The sequence below is a fragment of the Pseudophryne corroboree genome, chromosome 3 (assembly GCF_028390025.1).
Source record: "Pseudophryne corroboree isolate aPseCor3 chromosome 3, aPseCor3.hap2, whole genome shotgun sequence".
In the NCBI taxonomy this organism is placed as follows: domain Eukaryota; kingdom Metazoa; phylum Chordata; class Amphibia; order Anura; family Myobatrachidae; genus Pseudophryne; species Pseudophryne corroboree.
The window spans coordinates 244483549-244496781 of NC_086446.1; the positions used below are offsets into that span (position 1 = coordinate 244483549).

At 42.9% G+C, this 13233-nt stretch overlaps 1 protein-coding gene across 7 annotated transcripts in view; it reads right to left on the reverse strand.

Annotated features, from left to right (window-relative positions):
- Positions 1-13233, reverse strand: part of KCNG1 (potassium voltage-gated channel modifier subfamily G member 1) — a 141345-nt gene that overhangs the window by 82478 nt on the left and 45634 nt on the right. For 2 of the 7 annotated variants that reach the window (XM_063958967.1, XM_063958968.1), the window contains exon 2: positions 840-1342. The exons of the other annotated variants lie outside the window; for them this stretch is intronic. The gene's annotated coding sequence lies outside the window, so the exon portion shown is untranslated. The remainder of the gene's footprint in view (positions 1-839; positions 1343-13233) is intronic. 7 annotated transcript variants of the gene reach the window in all.

Consider the following 13233-nt stretch of genomic DNA (forward strand, 5'->3'; position numbering starts at 1 on the left):
GGTTAAATGCATCCATATAGCCCAGGAGCTATATGTGATGTATTTTTTGCCATATAAGGTGTTTTTATTGCGTCTCAGGGCGCCCCCCCCCAGCGCCCTGCACCCTCAGTGACCGGAGTGTGAAGTGTGCTGAGAGCAATGGCGCACAGCTGCGGTGCTGTGCGCTACCTTATTGAAGACAGGACGTCTTCTGCCGCCGATTTTCCGGACCTCTTCAGTCTTCTGGCTCTGTAAGGGGACCGGCGGCGCGGCTCTGGGACCCATCCATGGCTGGGCCTGTGATCGTCCCTCTGGAGCTAATGTCCAGTAGCCTAAGAAGCCCAATCCACTCTGCACGCAGGTGAGTTCGCTTCTTCTCCCCTTAGTCCCTCAGTGCAGTGAACCTGTTGCCAGCAGGATTCACTGAAAATAAAAAACCTATACTTAAACTTTTTTACTAAGCAGCTCAGGAGAGCCACCTAGTGAGCACCCTTCTCGTTCGGGCACAAAAATCTAACTGAGGCTTGGAGGAGGGTCATAGGGGGAGGAGCCAGTGCACACCAGGTAGTCCTAAAGCTTTTACTTTTGTGCCCAGTCTCCTGCGGAGCCGCTATTCCCCATGGTCCTTTCGGAGTCCCCAGCATCCACTAGGACGTCAGAGAAAATATCTTTTGGTTAATCTTAAAACAAAAATGTGATATTCACTTAGCTGGAAAAATTGTTTAAAAAACTCTTCCAGTAAATAACATAACATCGATTACTGTATGCCTTTGATCCTCAAAGGGTCAATATAGAGACTAACAAACCCTAAAGTGGGCCATACATCAATTGGGCAAATCCCCAATGCCGATCTGACTCACCGATCAGGAGACTCCGATGATCGGTGATTTCTCAAGTGATCGGCAAAATACACAATGTTAAAAATTCCCAACTTGATGATTCCGATCATTTTTCGGTGGCAATAGCTGACTCGAGATTTTCAAACATGCTGGATTTATTTGCAAAGTGATTGACAGTCAAGGACTATTTGGGCGGATAAGGGGAGTGGTGGCCAAAATGCAGACATGTCGTGACTGATTTCGCTACGTGGTTCAGCCTGCAATTGCGATCCCATACATAGCTGCATTGGCTCCGGTGTTTTATTTCCTGCAGCCATGCTCTGTGATGTTTGATAGTCGACTGATCTGTGACTGACCCAGTGTCTGTGTACTGTATATAGCTACTGGGATTGGCAAGCCGCCACTGGGCGTCTCAATACAAGTCCAAGCAACTGTGGAATTTTCATATGCATTTGCGTACATCTCTGAATCAGGCCCTTCATCCAGAAAATTATAATTGCTCAGTTGTAGAATATTCTTTTTACCTAAAATCATAATAATAATAATAATTACAGTATATAGCACTTTTCTCCTAATAGGACTCAACATTGCTATGACACAACTATTGCCATTGCTATGTTACAACTACAGGTTGAGTATCCCTTATCCAAAATGCTTGGGACCAGAGGTATTTTGGATATCGGATTTTTCCGTATTTTGGAATAATTGCATACCATAATGAGATACAGGTATCATGGCAATGGGACCTAAATCTAAGCACAGAATGCATTTATGTTTCATATACACCTTACACACAGCCTGAAGGTCATTTTAGCCAATATTTTTTAAAACTTTGTGCATTAAATAAAGTGTGTGTACATTCACACAATTCATTTATATTTCATATATACCTTATATACACAGCCTGAAGGTCATTTAATACAATATTTTTAATAACTGTGTGTATTAAACAAAGTTTGTGTACATTGAGCCATCAAAAAACACAAGTTTCACTATCTCACTCTCGCTCAAAAAAGTCCGTATTTTGGAATATTCCGTATTTCGGATATTTGGATATGGGATACTCAACCTGTATTACTATTGCAGATTAATCTATATTCTGCAGAACCTCTTACACATAGAATCTTGGGATGGCATCAAAACTGGTTGTGATCCCTTCATTTCTGAACATATGTGACTCTTATCAGAGAACAAATTTCTGTACATAAGTTATTACAGTGCCTATCCCCTTACTGAGGGGACATCGGCTGCAAGTAATGTCTTCACTTGGCTTAGGAATGTGCAGTCGGAGGAAGTCTACAAATGCTATCAAAATCAGGCGTGGCTTCGCTGCGCAACAGTCCTGCATGCCCTATCAGAAGTGTTGGAAGGTATGATTAAAGTATGAATTAGAACAATTGCACTGACATGTCTGTTATTGCTCAAGCACTTACAGTACACTGCCATTTTCCTGTGATAGGTAAGCTTTCCAGAGTAGGAAGTAGATAATAGGTTTGCAACCTACAGTATGTTGTATGGCAAGATTAAACATAGTAGGCGGGATGTACTAATGTACATCGCCGCCCTGCACCACGATGCTGATCGTATATGTACTAACATATGCGATCAGCATTGCGGAGGACAGCTCTTCCAATAAGAGCTGTCCTCCGCGATGCACAGCGGCAGCCTGACTTCCGGGATTCGGCCCCAGGAGTCAGTCTGCGCATGCGCAGGGTGACGGGGGGTGGCCGCAAGGCATGCTGGGAGGGATTCGATCGGATCCCTCATACAGCACCGCGGAGAGAAGCCTATAGGCTTCTATGGACTATCGCCAGCTAAAGCTGGCGAACCCCGCCGCGGCGCTGACCTGGCGGCCGGGGGATAGTACATCAGGAAAATGCGGTAAAAGGGGGTTTACCGCATTTTCCGCTTAGTACATCCCGCCCAGAATATGAATGATTTGGTGAAAGATAAAAGTAAAATGTGTGTCTATTGGGTGCTCGATTAGGTTTGTGTGCTGCAGACTATTATATCCTAGGAAGTATGATGTGTACTTTTCTGTAGAACAAATCTTTACTCTGCCACATTTATCCCCCCCCCCCCCCCCCGCTCCTATCAGAAACGCTCTGTCAGGCTCTCGTATTTAATGAGGCTACCTTGCATATTTAGCTGAAAATCCTATCATTCTAATTTGAAGACCTTCTTTACAACTAAGGATCCCTCACAAGCTTCATAACCGAATAAGCGTAGACAGGGAAACACTGGACCATACAGTGTGCAAATTGGCTCCTAGCTGTGAAGAAATGTGAGATGGGGAATTAAAATGTTTCACTTGTGTTAATTTCTCGCTTTCATCTCTCCCTGAAATCATTGGCTTCTTTTAGAAAAGAATTGCACACAGCTGAGCAATACCATATAAAGAGTAGACAGAACAATTACAGATGAACCACTAGATCAACTGACCAAGAATATCAGAATGCTGACAATGCTATAAGTATACATTATTACATTCATTGTAGAGGAAATCTAACTAATTTGTGTATTCAGCCAGTTGACCTTATACCTATGATATCCATAACGCAGTTTTTTTACATGGCTACCAGATGCTCCAATGGGACAGTGCCACATGTGGTCAATTAATCACAATCGGTAATACAGATGTTATATAAAACACAATAAATAATACTATATCATTTTTTATTTGTACACAAATCTAGCCACCTGATATAGAAGTTTTAAATACACTAGTGTAGCTGTATTTGGTAAGTACAAAGTGTACAGTGTGGAAAATGCAATGTACTGTTTACATGTCAACTACATTATTCATCTAATTCATATGTCAACCATATGCCACCCAAACAATTGGTCACAATTCAATTGTTTTTAGGCACCCATGCATATTGCACCCAAACAGGGTTCAGCAGCGTAAAACAGCTAAACCCGTCTAAAATCCTGCTTGTGCCCGCTTAGCGCATATGGAGAGAAGAAATGTCACCTGGCATCCAAACAGAGCAACAACTAAATTGCTCTTTTTTTGCACCCCCTAGTGGTAGCCACAAGGGAAAACAATTGATTCCCCCCCCAGCCATTCTCCCAACAGAGACTGCAACCAAACTTCTGAAGTTGCCTGCTCCAATGTGTACCTGTAACAGCTGAGCACATGCTCTAATATTGTATTAAGAAAGTAGGGATTGTTCTCCTGGTTCATGGAGGGCTGAGGAACTTGGGGCCTAATTCAAGGTTGATTGCAAAACCAAAATCTTCCTCTAATGGGCAAAACCATGTGCACTGAAGGGGGTGGGGGAGATACAACATGTGCAAAGAGAGCTAGATTTGGGTGGGTTATACTGTTTCTGTGCAGGGTAAATACTAGCTGCTTTATTTTTACATTGCAATTTAGATTTCAGTTTGAACACACCCCACCCAATCTAACTCTCTCTGCACAGGTTATATCTGCCCCACCTGCACTGCACATTGGGGGTCATTCCGAGTTGTTCGCTCGCAAGCTGCTTTTAGCAGCTTTACACACGCTAAGCCGCCGCCTACTGGGAGTGAATCTTAGCTTCTTAAAATTGCGAACGAAAGATTCGCAATATAGCGAAAAGACATCTCTGTGCAGTTTCTGAGTAGCTCGAGACTTACTCGGCATCTGCGATCAGTTCAGTGCTTGTCGTTCCTGGTTTGACGTCATAAACACACCCAGCGTTCGCCCAGACACTCCTCCGTTTCTCCAGCCACTCCCGCGTTTTTCCCAGAAACGGTAGCGTTTTTTCGCACACACCCATAAAACGGCCAGTTTCCGCCCAGAAACACCCACTTCCTGTCAATCACATTACGATCACCAGAACGAAGAAAAATATTAGTGGTAAATATTAATATGGCTATAATATATATAATATCTTGATTAAATTGTACTTTCTCCTCTACACACAGCGGAAACAGCCGCTATGTGATCAGAGTTCATACTCTCATATCATTAGGAACTAGTGACATGACTAAAGCATGAGGGCATGAGTGAATTAATAGGCTGCATTCTCATAATTATTGGTCAAGCTCACAAAATGGCTGCCTCCAGTAAGTGTGGTGACTGATTCACATTAACAGCTACCTACGTTGATAGAACACTTCCTGTAACATCTTTCTCTTTCAGCCAACCAGAAGCTCTTATGGGTGACCCGGTACAGTGTAATGAAGGACTGATAGAATGCAATGTTGCTCCATCGATCATTACATCGCTTAGTGCAGTGATTGCAGATATGTGCTATAGCACGGATTTTACCCTAAACCGAGGAATTGTACTCACTTTTACAAAATGGATGGGTCCCCATGGGAAATGCCTTGCTATGGACAATCCTGTAATGTCTTCCAGGGGATTTTAAAAAGTTGAGAAGGAGCCGGCCATTGGCACCTTCACTTTTGGATGAATCGGCTGCGGAACCGGCAGGAGCTGAGGAGTTTGCCTGGCATGCTTCATAAAGGAGCTGGGGATGGTCACATGCTCATAGAGATCCCATCCTCGGCTCCACAGTCATCATGCACTACTGAGGAGCTCCTCCACCGCTGAGTTCTAAGTGAAAAAAGTCCACACAGTTTGTGATGGACTTATCCTGTAATGTTTTCAAACTTCGCTGGAGTACCTCAGCAAGGCTAAATTCTCTGATAAAGGTTTAATACTGGAGATTAAGAACTGTTTAACCTCCAATGTCCTTGGCACACAGCTTAAAGAAAAAGAATTGCTCAGATATATAGAGAAAGGCTGCAACATAATGAACTGGAGCCAAAGATGCGTAAAATGTGATCCTGTGTGGGACGTCTAGTCCCATCCACACCAGCAGTAAATTATGTTTTATACAGGGCAGACTGATTGCCTCGATTCTGACAATGGACATCATTAATAGACAGTACACAAGTAGGAAAAAGGTTAGCGGCATGCTTTCAATACCAGCCTGCTTTTTATATAGGAAGATCACAATAACAGCCACTGCAGGCTATGCACTGCAGGGCACAATGTATTAAGCCTTGGTAGTGGAAAATCTATTCAGACTAGTAAAGAATTAAAGAGTCAGTTTATTAAAACACTGTTATATTTGTGTTCACTCCACTATAAATAATTACCAGTGCCCTGGTTAGCAGGCTCTTCGCCTGATTCAGCATGAAATAAAAAATCAATAGAAAAGTCACTGAAATGTCAAATGAGCAAAGCCGTACCAAAGCGTTCTAAGATAGTCCAAAGGCAAAGTCAGGGCAAGCAGGGGATGTACCAGTGCAAGTATAATAATCAGTAATCCCTAATGTCTATCATTGGAGCGTTGACTGTACCCAGGGGTTATATACCAGTAACGTGCGGTGAGGTAAATGGCTGAGGAAGCACTGGCTACTACCAGAGCCAGATTTACACACAATATATGACCCAAAGGGTACATGTGGGCATTATACACAGGTGCTGCAGTATATATATGTGGGCATTATGCACAGGTGCAGCAGTGTATACATGTGGGCATTATAACCAGGTGCAGCAGTATATATATGTGGGCATTATACACAGGTGCAGCAGTATATACATGTGGGCATTATGCACAGGTACAGCAGTATATACATGTGGGCATTATGCACAGGTACAGCAGTATATACATGTGGGCATTATACACAGGTGCAGCAGTGTATACATGTGGGCATTATGCACAGGTACAGCAGTATATACATGTGGGCATTATACACAGGTGCAGCAGTATATACATGTGGGCATTATACACAGGTGCAGCAGTGTATACATGTGGGCATTATGCACAGGTACAGCAGTATATACTGCTGGAAATTTGGTGAGTTTTGATCAGAGATGTGCGGACAATGTGGGAAGAGAGAGGCAGTGCCTCGCCTGTTATAACTGCTTACGCCAGAGTTTTGACTATAAAAATGAGTAGAATAATACAAAGAAGATATTTTTTATATTATCTTTGTATTTTTCAGATACTTTATACAGTGAAAACTCTGACATATACTGGAGTATAACGGGAAAGGCTCTGCCTCCCCTCACTGCACGTCACTGTTATATACAGTATGTGCAATGCACCTATTAATCACAGGCAAGATAACATTGGTATGTTTCGGTATGGCAAGATGCTTAGATGAGATTGTCAAGCACTAATGGCCAGCCACAGAGATCGTTTGGCTGCAGCAGCAGGGCTTCCAAAAAATAGAGTAAAAATCATTGGTGATCAATACCTTTGCCTTGCTGCTTCCAAAACTACCAACTTGTGATCCTCACCTTTTCAAGTCAACTCTGTAGCAAATCACAAAACTCAATTGTTTACTTGGCCATTTGTCTGCAAATAATATTGCTAGATTTTTCCTGTCAAACTATATGAAATCTACTTGAATTATTTAACTCTTTGTTCATATTACTAATTATAAATTGAATAGCCATTTCCTTTCCACCAAAGAAAATTTCCATAGGTTTTATTGTCAATAGAAATGGTTAAATGAGTGAACGCCCTTACTGTGATTCAACGGAGCGTTGCAATGTAACGCTATATCGCACCGTCGCACACACACTGCATGATACATTGTGCGACTGCACAATGTGTCGTTACATGTCGCATTTACAGTAATAAACATCAGATGGGACAACTGTCGGTCATGCGTGATAGGAGGTACACACTAGGGGTCATTCAGGTGCGGTCGTTCCTGCACTATCATGCTAAAAGTTCCATTGTCTGATGCAGAACCCGTTCAGTGCTGTTGGAAGCAGGATGGCAGCAGACTGTCAGTGATTGACAGTCTGCTGCCATTTGGTAGGGGGGGGGGGGGGGAGGGGGCTGACGTTTAGGGCGTGAGAAAAGGTCAGGGATCTCTTTCTTGTACAGAGATTTCCTGGCCTCTGCGATGGGTGGCTTGGGCAGCCGTAAGCCGGCGAGTGGTGATTAAGTGTTTCCAAGGAAGCAACAGTGATAGCAAATCCAACCACATCTGAATTATACGAAGTGTACGATATATTGCTCCAATCTGCGTTAGAACGATATTTCATACAATATGTCACTTAGTGTGTTTAAACAGCTAGAGCACAGCTACATTAGTTCCTGGTATTTTATTTACTGGCGTGGCAGTAAAAAAACTAACTTAACTAATGCAGTCATGGTTCTATAGCTGGCACAGCACAGCCGGCTGAGATGATGTGAGTTGCAGCTTTGCACCAGTTGGAATGCTGGTGATTGCAATACCCATGTTTCAGGAGCATGACTTATATTTTACATCTGGCAATGTACAGTATATACACACACCTTATATTCACTCCTGTTATGACATGTCAGAGGAATGCTATTGTATAGTTTGTATATTCTTGCTTTAGTTGCCAATTTAGTGCTGTATTTGGCATGTCCAATGTCTACTTCAACATGTATACACTGTACCTGTCTGTAAAACAATCTGCTATACAAGCACTGTTTATCAGCAGGGGAACAACTAAACACGGAGATAGACTTGATTCATGTGCACAGTCACAACTACATCCCCTTTATACAACGTAGGAAAATAACAGAAAGAGTACCGAGAGCAGTTGGTTTGCTTGTCTTCAGTCCTCAATCATACAAAATGTTATCTTGACTTTTAAACAGGGCCTTAACTGAATTTGTATTTAAGGGCTCATTTATCAACGAGTGATAAAACTTGTGAATGCTAAAACTCGTTGTGTATGATAATGGTGCTCCAGACAATCAGCTCTTAACTGTCATGTGTTTGAAAAAAGACTGTTGGGATCTGACTGGCTGGAGCACCATTTTTCATACACAACGAGTTTTATCACTCCTTGATAAATGGGCCCCTAAGTATGAAAATGAGAGGTAATATTAATTTTATTTAAACATTTGGTTATATTTAAATTGTATTTTTCTGTGGGTTTCAGCACCTGCTGTATCTACCTGCAGAGCCAGATTAACAATGGGCTGATGCCAGTACTGTCTCAGGCCACAAGAACAAACAGGCCCATTATCATAACGACATGATGATCACTAGCTGCCCAGCTGCCCACCTAGTCTGCCATAAAGCTGTTAAAGTCAAAATTGCATTTTACTCTTAGAATTCAATATTGCATTTATTAGCATGCGTATGTATGTATTTTTGCGTACTACGGTACTTTGTGGAATACCGCATCTTACCCTTATTATGGTAGAACATGCAGTTGATAATTAAAAGCCATATTGTTACACATATTCATACTCCAAACTTACACATAAATTACACATAGTCATAAAATGGTTTAATAACAGACTTTAGTATCTAGCAACAAAGGTTAGATCAGGAGACAGCATTTCACATAGCACAGGTTTAGAAGCATGATATCACATCTTATTTTCTATCATCGTGTTCAGCTCGCCAATTGCTGCACCCCGGTATGTGCGGACAGAATATCGGATATTGCGGGCTAACGCTATTGGGGAAATGTATTATAGGTGACATATTGGTGGTCATTCCGAGTTGTTAGCTCGTTGCCGTTTTTTTTGCGCAACGCAGCGATTAGGTGGAAAATGCGCATGCGCATGGTACGCAGAGCGCATGCGCTAAGTAATTTAACACAAAACTTTTGAGATTTGTACAAGCTCGAGCAACGTTTTTTCAACGCTCGAGTGATCGTAGTGTGATTGACAGGAAGTGGGTACTTCTGGGCAGCAACTTGGCATTTTCAGGGAGTGTGCTAAAAAACGCAGGCGTGCCAGGTAAAAATGCAGGAGTGGCTGGAGAAACGGGGGAGTGGCTGGCCGAACGCAGGGCGTGTTTGTGACGTCAAACCAGGAACTAAACAGTCTGCAGTGATCGCAATCTAGGAGTAGGTCTGGAGCTACTCAGAAACTGCAAGGAATTATTTAGTAGCAATTCTGCTAATCTTTCGTTCGCTATACTGCTAAGCTAAGATACACTACCAGAGGGCGGCGGCCTAGCGTGTGCAATGCTGCTAAAAGCAGCTAGCGAGCGAACAACTCAGAATGACCACCATTGTGCATTGTGAGGGACGTGTAACTAGTCTGTTTGAATTACCTGCACGATGGGAGCCTGAGGGCTCCAACAGTCATATTTCTGAGAACAATACCTTTGAATGGACTAATGGACCACCGAGTTACGAAAATGTTTACATCACGGACCAATAAGAACAGCGTGTTTATTATTGTATTGTGTGTGTTAGAAGCTACTGTATAAATACAGTTGCTTGGATCCATTCCAGAGATCTCCTATCTCAGAAATATCACGGTTATCTGCTGACGACTGTTTCCTGGATCCAGGGTGGCACTTGCGTATGTATATCGGCTATAACATACTCTGACGGTGTGTATAATACTTGCTGTTTACCTGTATTTCTATACTTGTGTTATTTTACCTATTTATGCTAGTATTAAATCTGTATGTGCGTTGGACCACATTACAAACGTATATGGTTTCATACTTGCATTCCTTAAGGTATTTACATGCGCATAACCGCCCGTAAGGTACGCGCCGCAACAATGTACTTTGCCTTGTTATTAATATGTTGTATTTCACAAAGCATAAGTAATAAACTGTATTTCTATAAACCTCATAAATAACGCAATTTTTCTACTTTTGCGTATTTAGGGAGATATTGGGGCTGATAGTTACTAGGTGATGTACACGTTCACACTGCTCTGGTCACAGCCCCACCACTTCTTACAATAGGCCACTGATTATTTCCATTCCCAGGACCATGTGGCTTTAAATCCAGCACTGCCTACCTGGTCATTGAGGCTAGCTTGTAAAAACAATGGTGATGCCTGCAAGTGAGGAAGAAGACTTAAAATGTAAAATGTTACCATTTATTGTTAGACGATACTCCGGTGTCAATATATAATCATACTTCTCACCAGCAGACAACCTAGGTTCTCTTTCCTGTACTATAAACCACTGCTTTATCTCCCCTTACATAGAACTAACATGTCTGCACTTAAACTGGACATATAAAGAACTGCCCTGTGACTGCGTCGCGTAGAGGGGGCATGGCCAGAAATCACTGTGATGTGCAGCATCCTGAGGACAGATGACACAGCTCGCACACTCTTAGGGGGAGATGTACTAAGCCAGCAGTTTTCAACCGCTGTGCCGTGAGCAGTTATTAAGTGTGCCGCCTGAGCTGCTGACTAGGTGCACATCTGCCACCTTCAATTAACTTCTCATTTCGGGCCCGGGCAGCTCAGATGTGGCACGGGCCATGACCTATAGACATCATAGGTCATTCACACACGCCGCGTCATTGCACCTCCTCCCAGCACGCCCACCTGCCTGCCCGCGCGCCTGCTTAGTGCTGCTCCTGCCACAGGTGTTTGAGGCTGCTGAAGCTCCCCCTCACTGAATGACAGTGACAAGTGAACTATAGTGTAATTATTTTAATACTGGAGAGGCCATTGTATTTGTATTAATGTGGGGAGCAGTGTGTTTGATTTATTACTTTGGGGTCCAATGTATTTGTACTACTGTGGTGGCCAAAGTGCTTGTACTAATGTGGGGGCCAATGTGCTTGTTTCATTACTGTGGGGGCAACTGTGTTTGTTTAATCATTGTGGGGGCCACTGCATGTTTTTGTTTTGCCCCGTGGGGCACTGATCATGTGCCATGGCAATTTGAAAGCCTTGTCGATGTGCCGCAGTTTGAAAAAGGTTGAAAATCACTGTACTAAGCAGTGAAAAGAGTGGAGAAGTGAGCTAGTGGAGAAGTTGCCCATGGCAACCAATCATCTGCTCTGTATAATTTTATAGTATGCAAATTATAAATGTAACTTCAATGCTGATTGGTTGACATGGGCAACTTCTCCACTCTTTTCACTGCTTAGTACATCTCCCCCTTAGTTACAACTCTGATTAAGAAGAGAGACTCGATTTGAGGAGACTGTCAGCATGTTTGGCCCAACTTGTGGGAAGATAAGAGGTATGTTACAGGGTCGGCAACAGAAATTTTGGGGCCCGGTACAGTGTGATCTTTCGGGCACCCTCAAATTATATATATATATATATATATATATATATATATATATATATATAAATAAGGGCAACGGAATTTCCTGCACTATGTAGAAAACTGTTAATAAAAACAACCCCACAGTCTGTCTCCCAATGACTCCATGCTGCATTCCCAACTCCCCCACCCCATCCCAAAACTCTGTATCCCCTCACCAAGCCAATCTTACCCCAGACAGAGACTCACCTGTACTGCACTCTCCAGTATCCAGATCCGAACACTGCACAGCAGGTACCATGCAGCTCTCACACACCACCAGAAGAGGCCGGTGCAGGCCACGGGAACCCTGGCCAGTGGAGATGCTGCCATATCCTGTAACTGCAGGCAACAGAGCTGGACCCGGAAGAGTGGGCGCACAGTCAGTGTATGTAAGAGGCTCCTGTCACTCTGAGGCTGCGTCAACACTGCCTACAGCTCGCTGCCTTATTTGGACGAGACAGCTCACATCCCTGCCGGGCACTAAGCAACGTATCTTTGGGGCCCCTCTGATCCTTGGGGCCCGGTACAGATGTCCTCTTTGACCCCCCCTGTCACTGGCCCTGGGTATGTACATAGTGTTCAGGTGCTGAACGCAGTGGAAGCAGGTACCTCATATGTGCAGCAGTTTAAGGATATTTTAGGAGGTGGGGAGGTAGGTTATAGCAATTTAGCACTATAGAATTGCTAGTCACAGGCATTGTAAGAATGGCCATGGCTACTATGACGCAGCTATGTCCCAGTTTTCCACGGCCATGCCTCCTGTCTCCTGATTCCTATTTTCAAAATGTTGGGATGTATCCATTGCGGTAAACTGGTACTATTAATTTATAAATGTGCTTGAAATGTTTAGGTGTCGTTCATCCTCATAAGAAAAGACTATGGGTTGATGTATCAAGCAGTGAAAAGAGTGGAGAAGTTGACCAGTGGAGAAGCTGGTATAACAACCAATCAGCATTATCAAGTACATTCTATAAAATGATAGTTATAAGCTGGTTGGTTTCTGTGGGTAACTTCTCCACTATTCCACCTCTCCACTCTTTTCAGTGTTTGATACATTACCCCCTAAATTCCTTTCTACATCAAAATGCCCTATGCGTAGGTAACCCTGATAGTGCTGTTTGTCCAGTAATTATTTTTTAAAGTTTTGTACAATTACATTACGCTTGCAATGGTAAAGGGAATATGAGTATGAGATAGGAGTATTAATACATATGTAATAGATATGTGACATTTCTCAGAATGGAAAGGAGGCAATGGAGTTGAGTTAAAATGGCCAGAGACATCTTTCAATTTGGCCATGCCTTGTGGCCAGCTACGGCAATATCTGGACATTTACTGAATCTGGATTACTGAATACAAATGGGCAACAATCAGGACAATCAGATTACCTTCTGCATAAATTCCGTCGTGTTAGTGTGGTCTTTTTCAGACTGCATTAAATAGGATT